Source organism: Notamacropus eugenii, chromosome 4 (assembly GCF_028372415.1).
Source record: "Notamacropus eugenii isolate mMacEug1 chromosome 4, mMacEug1.pri_v2, whole genome shotgun sequence".
Taxonomy (NCBI): Eukaryota; Metazoa; Chordata; class Mammalia; order Diprotodontia; family Macropodidae; genus Notamacropus; species Notamacropus eugenii.
Window position 1 is genome coordinate 171,882,886 of NC_092875.1, and position 12,297 is coordinate 171,895,182.

Here is a 12,297-nt window from a genome sequence, read left to right on the forward strand (position 1 = left end):
ACTGGTTCTCAGACAGGGATGACATCTCAGAGGCTGTCTATGTCCCTTAACAGGAATCCTCTTTGTATCACTAGAAGTGACCTTCCAGCCTCCTCTGGAAGACTTCCAGTATTGAAGGGACGCCTGTCTAAGACCATAAAGAAAGAATAAAGGATGTGGGATTGCAGAGAGGAGACAAACAGAAACAGTCAACAAGCAGTTACTCAGTGCCAGGCCTGGTAAGAAGCAGTAGGGAAAGAAAAAGGCAATGACATGGCCCCTGCCTTTAAGGAAATAACATGCAAAGAAGTGTGGACTTTCTAGATCTATACAAAGTACATGAAAGGGAGTCTCAGAGAGAGGGCACTAAAGAGGTGGGGGTGGGGGGGCCTTGCCACCTGTTTTTGTACAGCCTTTGGAGTTAAAAATGGTTTTAAAATAAAATTTTATTTCACCTTTATTATAAAGTACAGCCAAGCAGTATTTGCAACCTCTGCCTTAAGTGACAAGGAAGCTAGGTCAACACAGTCAAAGGCTACAAGGAAGCTGCATCAAAGGGGAGACAGCCATACTGCTAATCAATCAAGTCTTGGTTTTATCACTTTTTCCTAACCCATGTTTTAGGGCTGTACCAGTGATTTTCTGGTCCCTACTGACTATGTTCCTGCCCCCTTCCAGGTGTCCAAGTACCCCAGTTCTATTTAACTCTATAAGGGAATATTTACTTCAATGGTATAATAAGAACATATATTTTCCCTGACATGTGGCAGCATAATCCCTGTTTTATACCAGTTGGGTCTCCAAGGAAGGGAGCAGGATTAGGTTGGCATCTTAACTCAAGTCCTACATAGCATTAGTCCCATGAAGTTCCAAGTTCAAAGAGGGAAATAGCACCTTGGGCTTGCATTACAGGATCTTTTGCTTCCCCGCTGAGCTGCTGGCAACACCCAGTCTGGGAACCTGTGCTCCAGGGTACCTGTGACTCAAGCTCCAAGTTGGAGACCCTACTCGCTGGAGCTGGACTTGAAAAGGACAAAAAAAACCCCAAAACTTCAAGCTCATTTAATGGGGCCACCTGGCCTGTGTTCCTCAGGCCCTCCTCTGCTTACTGCATGATGTGCCTCAGTGAGAGAACAAGTCCTTTACCCTTGAATACAGCTGGAAAGACAGAGCACCTCTGACTCAGTCAGGTAGGTTGCAAAGATGGCAGTAGTTCCAATCACACAGCCAAGGAAAAGAAACTGCTCCCAAACACATGCTAGGTCAGTGCAGGCTCCATCAGTCCTCCTGGAAGTATGATCGTGGCATCTTCCAAGTGAATGGCCTCATTTTATGAATGGCCTCATTTTAATTGATATGGGTATGCTTCAAACACCATACAGTGGCTAGAGCACTGGACCTGGAATCAGGAAGAATTGAATTCAAATCCAGCCTCAGATACTTACTAGCTGTGTGATCTTGAGTCACTTCACTGCCTGTCTCAGTTTCCTCATCTGTATATAATAGGATTATGAGGCACACTCATATTTGAGCTTCCTAGTGCATTCTGGCCGAGTATAGAGACACCATGGCTTACAAGCCCCCAACCCAAAGTCCTGCATAGAGCCAGAAGTAGCCAAACCACAAAAAAACAACAATTTCCATTCAGGGGAGTGAAGGTAGGTAAATCTGGGCATGTTATATGACTCTGTTATGTGAAAAAAGAGTAAAAAAGTAGGTGACCTTTGAAGCTTTCTCCTTCTATATCTATGATCTTGTGATTCCTCTAATTCAGAATCAGGGACAATTCTCACAGGGGTTTGCCTAAAATGTGACTTTGCCGTAAAATAATAATAATAACTCACAAAGCACCTTCCATACATCCTCTCCTTCAATCCTCTCAACATCTCCGAGAGATAGGTGCTATTATTATCCCCATTTTCTTAATAAGGAAACTGAGGCTCAGAAATGTTCACGGACGGGCTCAAAAATTTAAAGCTGTAAAGCATCTTTGAAGTCATTTAGTCAAGCATCCTCATTCTACAGATGAGGAAACTGAGGGTCAGAGATAGTTTATAAGTGACAGAATGAGGATTCAAATGAGTTCCTCTGGCTCCAAATCCAGTGGGGTTCTTCTTTGCAGCTCAGGTGTAAGTAACTTCCCCAGGATCCTCCAGTGAGTTTCTGAGGAGCCCAGGTCTTTCCTACTCCAAATGGAACTTTATATCCACTATAAAAGGGGATCATGGGCAAATAAAGCAAGGTTGATGGGGGAATACTCAACCCAGTTGAGACCCAAACTTTTTTCAAGCACTTTAGATGAACTTGTTTGCAAGGTGTTGAGAGGCAATCTGGCAATATTTGTAGAGAGCTCTCCTTGGAGTCAGGAAGGCTTGGGTTCATATTGTGTGACCCTGGGAGAGTCAACTCTCTAAGACTATAAGTTATGGGAAATATGTCAGCCTACATCAGTGCAGGGAGTTTCCACCTGTGAAATCAAAGGTCAAGACCTCTCCCCCCGCAAAAGAATTATTATGACTGATTTCATCTTTCAACATTTTGCCAATATTACCTAATAGCATGTCTTTGCAAGCCATGCGCTGACTTTCTTTTAAATACATTTCTTTAAACAAACTCCAACTTTTTCAGACTCAGTGACCTCCCAAAATATTGAAGCTAGATTCAATATTAAGGCATCTTGTAGAAGATGCTAGTGGAGATGCTCCATTTCTGCTTGAGAGGACAAGAGAAATAGAGGCTAGAAATTCTGGTTAGACATTGGGAAGATCTTTCCTCTAAAATCTGGGATATACTAAAACAGATCTTGAAAGGCTAAAAGTTGTCCTACTCCATCTACATCTGTGAAGATAACCATTTGCCCAAGGTGTTTTTGGACACATCATCGGAGCAAATAGCTAGAAAGTTTCATCTAGTCCAAGCCTTCCCCGCTTATAATTAGAAAAATGAAACCCGTAAAAACTAAGTAACCTCTCCAAGGTCACATAAGGAATAAAGAGCAGAAACAGGATTAGAATTTTAGTTTTCTGACCACAAATCAAGCATTCTTTGCACTATTCTAGAAAGATGGGGTCTTATCATTGAAGATGGTTTTGGAGAAAATCAGAGCATTTTCCTAGCCAGAGTCTTAAACAGGAATTAGTGAGCCCAGAGCAAGTACACACAGTGAGTTATCAGTTAAGGGGAGCAGGAGTGGGGACAGAACCGATCCAGAAAAGAGAGACAGAGACCCTGGAAGCTACTACCTGAAAAGCCACCATAGGAATATTGTAGGGATGATCTCACTACAGCCTCCATCTGGTAGCTCCCTCTTTTAACTTATTTTTTATGCTAAGTTCCAAGTTCTGCAGGAACTTAGTATAGTATAGCAGTATAGATACTGCTAAAGTACTGCAAATGTGATTGATGCCCTCTAAATAAAAAGCCCTGGGAGAACACCCTGATTACTATACCTTAGTTAGAGTTCTGTTTCTGAGATAGAGAAATTATTATTTTTTATTATTATTTTATTTGTTTTCAGTGTTCTAAAATCACTTTCATATATCTTAGATTTTTTCTCCTCCTTGACCCCCCCCTACCTCCCCACTCCCTCCCTGAGATGGCATACAATTTTATATAGGTTCTACACATACATTCCTATTAAATACAGTTTCACCTTAGTCATGTTGCATAGAAGAACTAAAATGAATGAGAGAAATCATAAAACAAACCAAAACATAATAGAAAAGAAAATGATCTGCTTCATTCTGAGATTGAATTCCATAGTTCTTTTTCTGGATGTGGAAGGCATTTTGCCTTTAAGAGACCATTGGGAATTATTTAAGTCCTTGCATTGCAACGAAGTACTAAGTCTACCAGAAAAATTCCTCACACACTGTGGTTGTTGCTGTGTACAAAGTTCTCTGTGTTCTGCTCCTTTCACTCAGCATCAGCTCATTTAAGTCCTTCCAGGCCTCTCTGAATTCTTTCTGTTCATCATTTCTTATAGCACAATAGTATTCCATTACATTCATATACTACAACTTGTTCAGCCATTCCTCAGTTGATGGGCATCCCCTTGACTTCCAGTTTTTGGTCACCACAAAGGGAGCTGCCATAAATATTTTTGTACATGTGGGACCCTTTCCCATTTTTATGATGTCTTGGGGATACAGTCCTAGAAATGATATTGCTGGATCAAAGAGTATGCATATTTTTGTAGCCCTTTGGGCACAGTTCCAAATTGCTCTCCAGAATGGTTGGATCAGCTGACAGTTCCACCAACAATGAATTGATGTTCCACTTCTCCCACATCTTCTCCAACATTTATCATCTTCCTGTTTTGTCATGTTAGCCAATCTGATGGGTGTGAGGTGGTATCTTAGAGTTGTTTTGATTTGCATCTCTTTAATCAATAGTGTCTTAGAGTATTTTGTTCATGTGACTATAGATAGTTTTCATTTCTGTCTCTGAAAACTGCCTGTTCATATCTTTTGACCATTTATCAATTGGGAAATGACTTGTATTCTTATATATTTGACTCAGTAGAGAAGTAATTATTAAGGAAATAGATCCAGAGGTGAGAAAGGACTCTATTATTAAATTCCCAAACAGATTTGAAGAAACTGAGGCAAATGCAGAAAAATTTATAATTTTTAACTGTACTATTTTGAAATTTGTGAGAATTTAATACTTTAGGATTAAATATAGAATTTACTAAGCAGAGCAGTAACAAGTGTAACTTATAGATTACATTCTAAAGTTCTGAGCTTCTAGTTTCAACTTTGGAGGTTCTATAATAATTAGAGATAGCAAGTCATGGTGGGTAGAGTGCTGGATGGACTTGGAGTCAGGCAGGTCTGGGTTTGAAGCCTGCCTCAGATAATTGATAGTTGAATGATCTGAAGGAACTATTTAACTTTTCTGAACCTCAGTTTACCCATCTATAAAATGAGATGGTTCAGCTCAGTGACCTCCAATGTCCCTTTCAGATCTGAATCTATGATCTTAGGATGCTATAAGTATGCTATAATCAGGGTGAAGTAATGGTGCTTTGTCCCAGGGTACAAAAATTTGAGGAACTGACAGTTCTTATACTCCTTTGGCAGGTAGAATAAACAGCTTATTAGCAAGAGTGATTTATTAAGATGATTCTCACAATAGTGGGATAGAGACAGCAACCCAGCTGAAATTTCCCAATATTTTCTTCCAAAAAAACTTTAAAATAAAACATGAAATCAAATCCTAAAAGTCCTTAGCCAACAGAAGGTTGAGGTGAGACATTTTTTCATCCTAAGACAACTTAGGAGATTGGCAGAAGAGATTTGTGACACCCACGTTGGCATTGGAGGCAGCAAAAGCAGCAGCAGCTTCAGGAACTCTCAGTCCAGAGATGGTAGAGAGAATTGGACAATTGGTCAGAAAAATATTTCAGGGAGCCCTGAGCTGAAAGTGGATGCACAACTGGGTGCTGTTTGGCAACTCCATTGCTCATACACAATTGTAGGTTGCACATCCAGGGTGGAAAAAAGCACCAGTGCTTGTGACTGTATGACAACAGGCTCTGTTCCAAAGCTAAGAGGGGCACTAGCACTTGTGGCTGCAGAGGAACAGGGGCCCTTCCTAGGCCTGCACAGGCCTGGAGAGCAGTGATCACACCTCTCTCAGGATACCAAGAAATTATAAAGGAAAATATGCTCTGATATCATAGATCCAGAGGATAAAATTAAAATTGAAAGAATCCACTGATCACCTTCTTAAAGAGATCCCCAAATGAAAACTCCCAGGAATGCTATAGCTAAATTTCTGAGCTCTTAAATCAAGGACAAAATATTGCAAGCATCCCAAAATAAAACCTTCAGATATCATGGGGTCACAGTCAGGATTACACAAGATTTAGCAACTATCACACTGAAAGAAAGAAATACATGGAATATGATATTCTGGAAAACAAAAGAGCTACGATTACAACCAAGAATAATGTACCCAGCAAAATTAAGCATAATCCTTCAGAGGAAAAAAAAGATTATTTAATGATTCAAGGTACTCAACAGGGAAGTAGGAGGAAAGGGGGATAAGAGAAAGGGAGGGTAGAGGGGATGGTGATAAAAGAGAGGGGAATTAAGGGAGGCAGTGATCAAAAGCAAAATAGATTTTTTGAAGAGAGACATGTTAAAAGGAGAAAGAATATAATAAATGGGAAAAATAGGATGGAGAAAAATATGCAGTTAGTAATCATAACTGTGAATGTGAATGAGATGAACTCACCCATAAAACAGAAGTAGATAGCAAAATAGAATAGAAACCAGAATCCAACAATATTTGTGTACAAGAAACACACTTGAAACAGAAAGACACACAGAGAGTTAAAATAAGGGGCTAGAGCAAAATCCATTATGCTTTAACTGAGGTAAAAATTTAAAAAAAAAGACAGGAGTAGCAAAAGCAATAATAGATCTAATTAAATGAGATAATCAGGAAACCTACGTTTTGCTAAAAGAAAATGACTTCATAGACAATGAAGTAATAGTAAAAAATTTTTACAGCAACTTTCTCTAACAAAGACCCCACTTCTTAATTATATAGGGAACTGAGCCAAATTTAAGAAAAATAAGAGCCACTTTGCAATTGATAAATGTTCAAAATATATAAACAGACAGTTTTCAGAAGAAATAAAAGCTATCTATAGTTATATAAAGAAATGCTTTAAATCACGATTGATTAGAGAAATGAAAATCAAAGTAACTCTGAGGTACCATCTCAGATCTATCAGATTGACTAACATGACAGAAAAGGAAAATGACAAATGCTGCAGGGGTTGTGATAGGACACTAACACATTGTTGGTGGAATTTTGAACAAATTAGAACTATGCCCAAAGGACTATAAAATTGTGTATACCCTTTGACTCAGCAATACAGCTACTAGGTCTGTATCCCAGAGATCAAAGATATCTATAGCAAGTATTTTGGTGGTGGCAATGAATTGGAAATTGAAGTGGATGCCCATTAATTGGGAAACAACTAAACAAATTGTGGTGTATGATTGTGATGGAATACCGTTGTGCTACAAGAAAGGATGAGCAGAATGGCTTCAGAAAAACCTGGGAAAGCCTATATAAACTAATGCAGAGTGAAGTGATCAGTAGCAAGAGATCACAGTACATAGTAATAGCAATATTGTAACAACGGTCAACTGTGAAAGACTTAAGTACTCTGATCAGTACAATGATCCAAGACAGTTCTGAAGGACTCATGATGAAAAATGCCATCCACCTCCAGAGAAAGAACTGATAAACTCTTGAGTGCAAATTAAAGTATGATTTTTTTTTTTACTTTATTTGTTTTTCCTTTTTGTGATGTGGCTTATATGGAAATGTTTTGCATGATTTCGCACGTATAACTCATATCATATTGTTTGTCTTGTCAATGAGTAGGGGAAGGACTGGAGTGGGGAATTTGGAGTTCAAAAAATTGCAAAAGAAATGTTAAAAATAAATAAATTTTAAAATAATTTGTTAAATAAGATTTCAGGTGGAAATTTCAGTCACCACACTCCAAATGAACTTCTCCTTCCCTAGTTCTGCCCTCTTTTACCCCAAGTTGACTCCATCCCAAGTTCCAGAAGAGGGCTTGTGGTGTCCTAAAGTTGTTAACTCCCCATCACAAGGCAGTCTGCCAAATTCTCTCTTCCCATGGGGTTTTGTGTTCTGAAGATACCTTTCAAGTTTCTTCCTTGGTTACACTTTGTGGCATTAGAATATTTTTACCTCTATGGTTCATTTTACCCCAACTCAGGTTCAGGACATGAGAACAAATAAATTTTATTTATTTCCAGTTCTAGTATAGGAATATTAAGTTCTCCTTCAACCATTCAGGGCTAAACAGACCTGGAACAGAAAACAATCTTTTTAAAATACAAAGAACTCATGTTCAAGCCCATAGGCTACCAAGAACATTTTTCTCTCTTTTGGACCCTCTCTTTTTTAAGGATCCATATAGTCATTCCAAACTTATAGCACCACCTCAACATAGAGGTTCTTTCATATTTTTCTCTTAATAGGCAGAGTGAAGAAAACAATATACTTAATGACTGTAACAACAGAAATGAAAATAGTCGAATGCATGAAAGAACATGTTGCAAAATTACAAAGAATAAGTATGGTTTGAAAAAAGAGATGTGAGAAGATACTCCCATATCACTCCTTTGCAGAGATAGGAAATCCACTGATCTATATCTGGCCACTGGACCCAGATGACTCTGAAGGAGAGTCATCTCCTCACTTAAATCCAACTCACTTGCAAATAATGACATTGTGTTCCTGATGTCATGGTCCTCTTTGAGAATGAAGGACAAACCACACAACAGTGCATATACTTTCATGCTTTTTTTTAATGTATTGAACACTTATGCTGATGTTTTCCTCTTTTTTTCTGTAAAAGAAATGCCATCTGTTGTATGGGATGGTTCACTGGAAGGGTAAGAGAAAGGTATAGTGGGGAAAACTATGATGATGTAAAAAAAAGATGTCAATAAAACATTAAAAAACAGAACTTGGGATTGCCAGGGAATCAAGTAACCAATCCCTCTAGCAAATACACACACACACACACACACACACACACACACACACACACACACACACACCACAGACTTTTTCAAGGACCTATACTCCAGACTTATAGTATCATCCTAGGATTGAACCCCTCCATGCAAGAAAAATACTTGTGGTAATGAGATAGTCCAACTCCTTAACTTTCAGACCTTCACAGTCTACAAGACTTACAGTTTATTCAGAGTTTATTCCTCCATATATTGGTTCTGTGCTACATTGCTCCTCAGTTCCAGGTTCTCCTATATTCTCTGTGTCTCTGTCTCTCTCTTTCTCTTTTCCCCTCTTTTCCTCCTTCCTTCTTTTTCTCTCTTTCTCCCCTTCCTTCCCGCCTCTCTTTCTTTTCAACCTCTTTTATTCTTCCTCTCTCCTCCCCTCTTTCCCTCCTCTCTTCCTCTTTTTCTTTCTTCTTCTCTCCTTTCTCTGCTCCTCAGCATCTCTTTCTCACACACTGTATGGGTTTCAATATTATCCCAGTCTCTTGCTCCTATTAACCTTGGGGTTTCCAATAGTAAGTCACAATGCTACTATCAGGTTTCCCATACTGCTGCTATTGTTTTCTGACTCTCCCTTCTCAAGAAAGTGTTACAACTCTTACAATGAGTGGCCAACATTCCCCTGGACTGTTCAATAGATTTAGGGGCAGCTAAGTGGAACTAAATGGTATAGTGGATAAAGCACCATGACAAAAGTCAAGAAGACTCATCTTCCTGAGTTCAAATCTGCCTCAGACATTTACTAGCTGTGCAACTTTTGGTGAGTTACTTAACCCTGCATGCCTCAGTTCCTCATCTTTAAAATGAGTTGGTGAAGGAAATGGCAAACTACTCCAGTATCTTTGCCAAGAAAACTCCAAATAGGGTCATGGAGAGTAAGACATGACTGAAAAACTACTCAACAAGAACAATAAGATGGCCCACTGAATAGAGTAAGAGATAAACCTGAGTTCAAATCCTACCTCAGACACTAACTACATGACCCTAAGCAAATCATTTAACCTCTTTTAGCACTAATAGCACTAAATCACAAGGGTTGTTGTGAGAATCAAAGAAAATAATATGTAAAGCACTTTGCAAACTTTAAAACTCTATATAAATGTTATTATTATTATAACTGACTTCCCATTCTTTTGTTTTAGTTAGGTTCATAGCTCTATCCATCAAGCAACATAAGCATCTCTCTCATACCTTCTGAAGACCTCCCTGCTTGCCAATCACTCACCCATCTATCTAATCCACATCTCTCAACTTATAGTGACTTATATTTTCCTATTCCCCCTTCAGAGTGCCAGTAATATGTTCCCCAATACGCTTAGTAACTCCCACTGATTTGAGGAGGTCAGGGGGCTGGTAAAAATACTGTTTTTCTGACTGCCATCACCCTCTCCCTCTGTAGGACCTGAGCAGATCAGGTCATCCAAATTACCTAAGACTCAATAAAGCTACAAGAAAGCACTGGAAATATTGGAAAAACTTTTATATAACTCTGTGGTACCTGGGAATGGTTTAAACTATTTAAGAGAACTGTTTACCAAAATCCTGATGCTCCTCACAAATGCTCAGAAACATTTGTTAAGCTAATTGAAATCGTTCTGATCAACCAATATAGGACTTACATTTGATGAGCAGAGTTCAAGTTACCAGAGGTAAAGAAAGGTTAGACACGAAATACAAAGACAGTCCATTTGCACATCTTTGCCCACAGTTAGCCTTCACTAAGATCCTCCCGTAATCAATGCCTGGTTATGGTTTCTTCAAGGCTTGGCAGAGCCCCCACCATGTTAGAAACGCTTCAAGTATTGATCTGGTGACATACTGCAAAGACCAGCCTAACTAAGGTAGGAGAAGCTCATCCCCAAAAAGGTTGGTGACTTTGTATTTAATGTGTAAGAAATGTCATGTGTGACTCACAGAGAGATCAGAATAGGTTTATCTCTAATATCTCTGCCCCTGACCCTTCTACAAAATGCTTACTCCTTCCAGGAAGGGAAGTGGGAGGTTGGGGCCAGAGTCTGATCTCTGATCTCCTCAAGAAAAGAGGGGTTATTGGTTTAGAATTATATCTATCTGCTCCCTTAAATATTTTTAGTCTAGAGAAGATGTAAAATGAAAGTTCAAATTAAACTTCTGATTTCTATTTCTTAATAGAAAGGAATAGGGAGGACCCTAACTCATTGTCCAAGACTTGACTCCCTTCCCACCAAATGCCTATTTAACTGACCACACATAGCAAATGGCAAAGAAACCCATTTATCCAAGTCAATAGCAAAACAGGAATCAGAGAAAGCATGTATATGATTATATTGTAGACAATACAGATTGAAGAAGCTCTCCTTTTGGGAGCAAGATAGTCCAGCAAGACAGAAAGAGAGAGAGAGAAAGAGAGAGAGGGAGGGAGGGAGGGAGGGAGAGAGAGAGAGAGAGACAGAGAGAGAGAAAGAGAGAGAGAGACAGATAGACAGAGAGAGAGAGAGAGAGAGAGACAGACAGACAGACAGACAGACAGACAGAGAGAGACAGACAGAGAGAGAGAAACCCAGATCTCATCCAAGGGGAAATTCCTTAAGATTTCAGTGTAGCAAGCTGGGAATGGAAACATGATAGAAGTTCTACATGTCTGTTTCTTCCCAGAAAACTTTCAGCAAGTCAAATAAATGTTGGCATCATCCATCTAATCCCTTGAAACTGGAAACTAAAAGCCTGAAAAAACTGCAGAGGCCAGATTGTACCTCTCTCCCTCTCAACAACTCTTCCTCACCCCTCAAGCAAGTTTTAGGGACTAATATCCACCAATGAAGTGAGTCCCAAATCAATGAGCTTTGCGGCTCAGGTTCCAAATGTATAGATAGATAGATAGATAAATAGATAGATATGTGTATGTTTATGTATATAGATATATACATATTTCTATATATATATATACACACACACATTTACACACACAAAAGGCTTGTAACAAAGAAGTAGCTAGTTGACTTAGTAAACACTGTGCTGGGCTTGAGATCAGAAAGACCTGAGTTCAAATCTTACTTCAGAAACCTGCCAGTTGTGTGGCTTTGTGCAAGTCACTTAACCTCCCTCAGTCTCAGTTCCCTCACCTATAAAATGAGGATAATAATCACACCTGACAAGGTTGTTGTGAGGAAAATATGAGATAATGTGTGGAAAACACTTTGCAAATCTTGAAGAGCTGTATAAATGTTAGCTATCATCATGTTGTCTCCTCCTATAGAATGTAAGTTCCTTGAGCTTGGGGTTTTGTGTTCCTTGTGCCTAGCACAGTGCCTGGAACATAGTATGTGCCTACTAAATACTTTATTGATTGGCTATATCTCTTAATGACACCATCTACTAAGGTGCAGAGGGATTGTGGCCTGTGTCAAGGGAAGGAGTACCCATGCCATTGAAATAATAGAAATAAATGTTTGTACTTTATCAGCCTCCAAGGTATCTCCTTCCAGTACCTGGGGGTTCCTGGGCCCAGTCAATGCAAACTACGTTGACAAAAGCTTCCAGTGTCCAATATAAAATAAAACATTTGTAATAATAAATAAAAGATCTGTGACAAATTTTTCCTTCCACATTGTTACTTAAACTACAGCTACCACTTTGCTCTATGGTACAGTTTAAGGTGTTATTTCAGTTAATAAGTGGCACAAGATTGAAGAAGAAAAGGAGGAAAAAAAGAGAAATCCCTTTTTTTTTCCTTAAATCAGAAATCTCTTAAATCACT

At 39.0% G+C, this 12,297-nt stretch overlaps 1 long non-coding RNA gene across 1 annotated transcript in view; it reads left to right on the forward strand.

The window, feature by feature from the left end:
- LOC140500773 (uncharacterized) overlaps positions 1–12,297 on the forward strand; it is a 16,311-nt gene continuing 4,014 nt past the window's right edge. Inside the window, exons 1-2 of the long non-coding RNA XR_011965866.1 lie at positions 1–218; positions 892–1,169. This is a non-coding gene — a long non-coding RNA (uncharacterized lncRNA). The remainder of the gene's footprint in view (positions 219–891; positions 1,170–12,297) is intronic.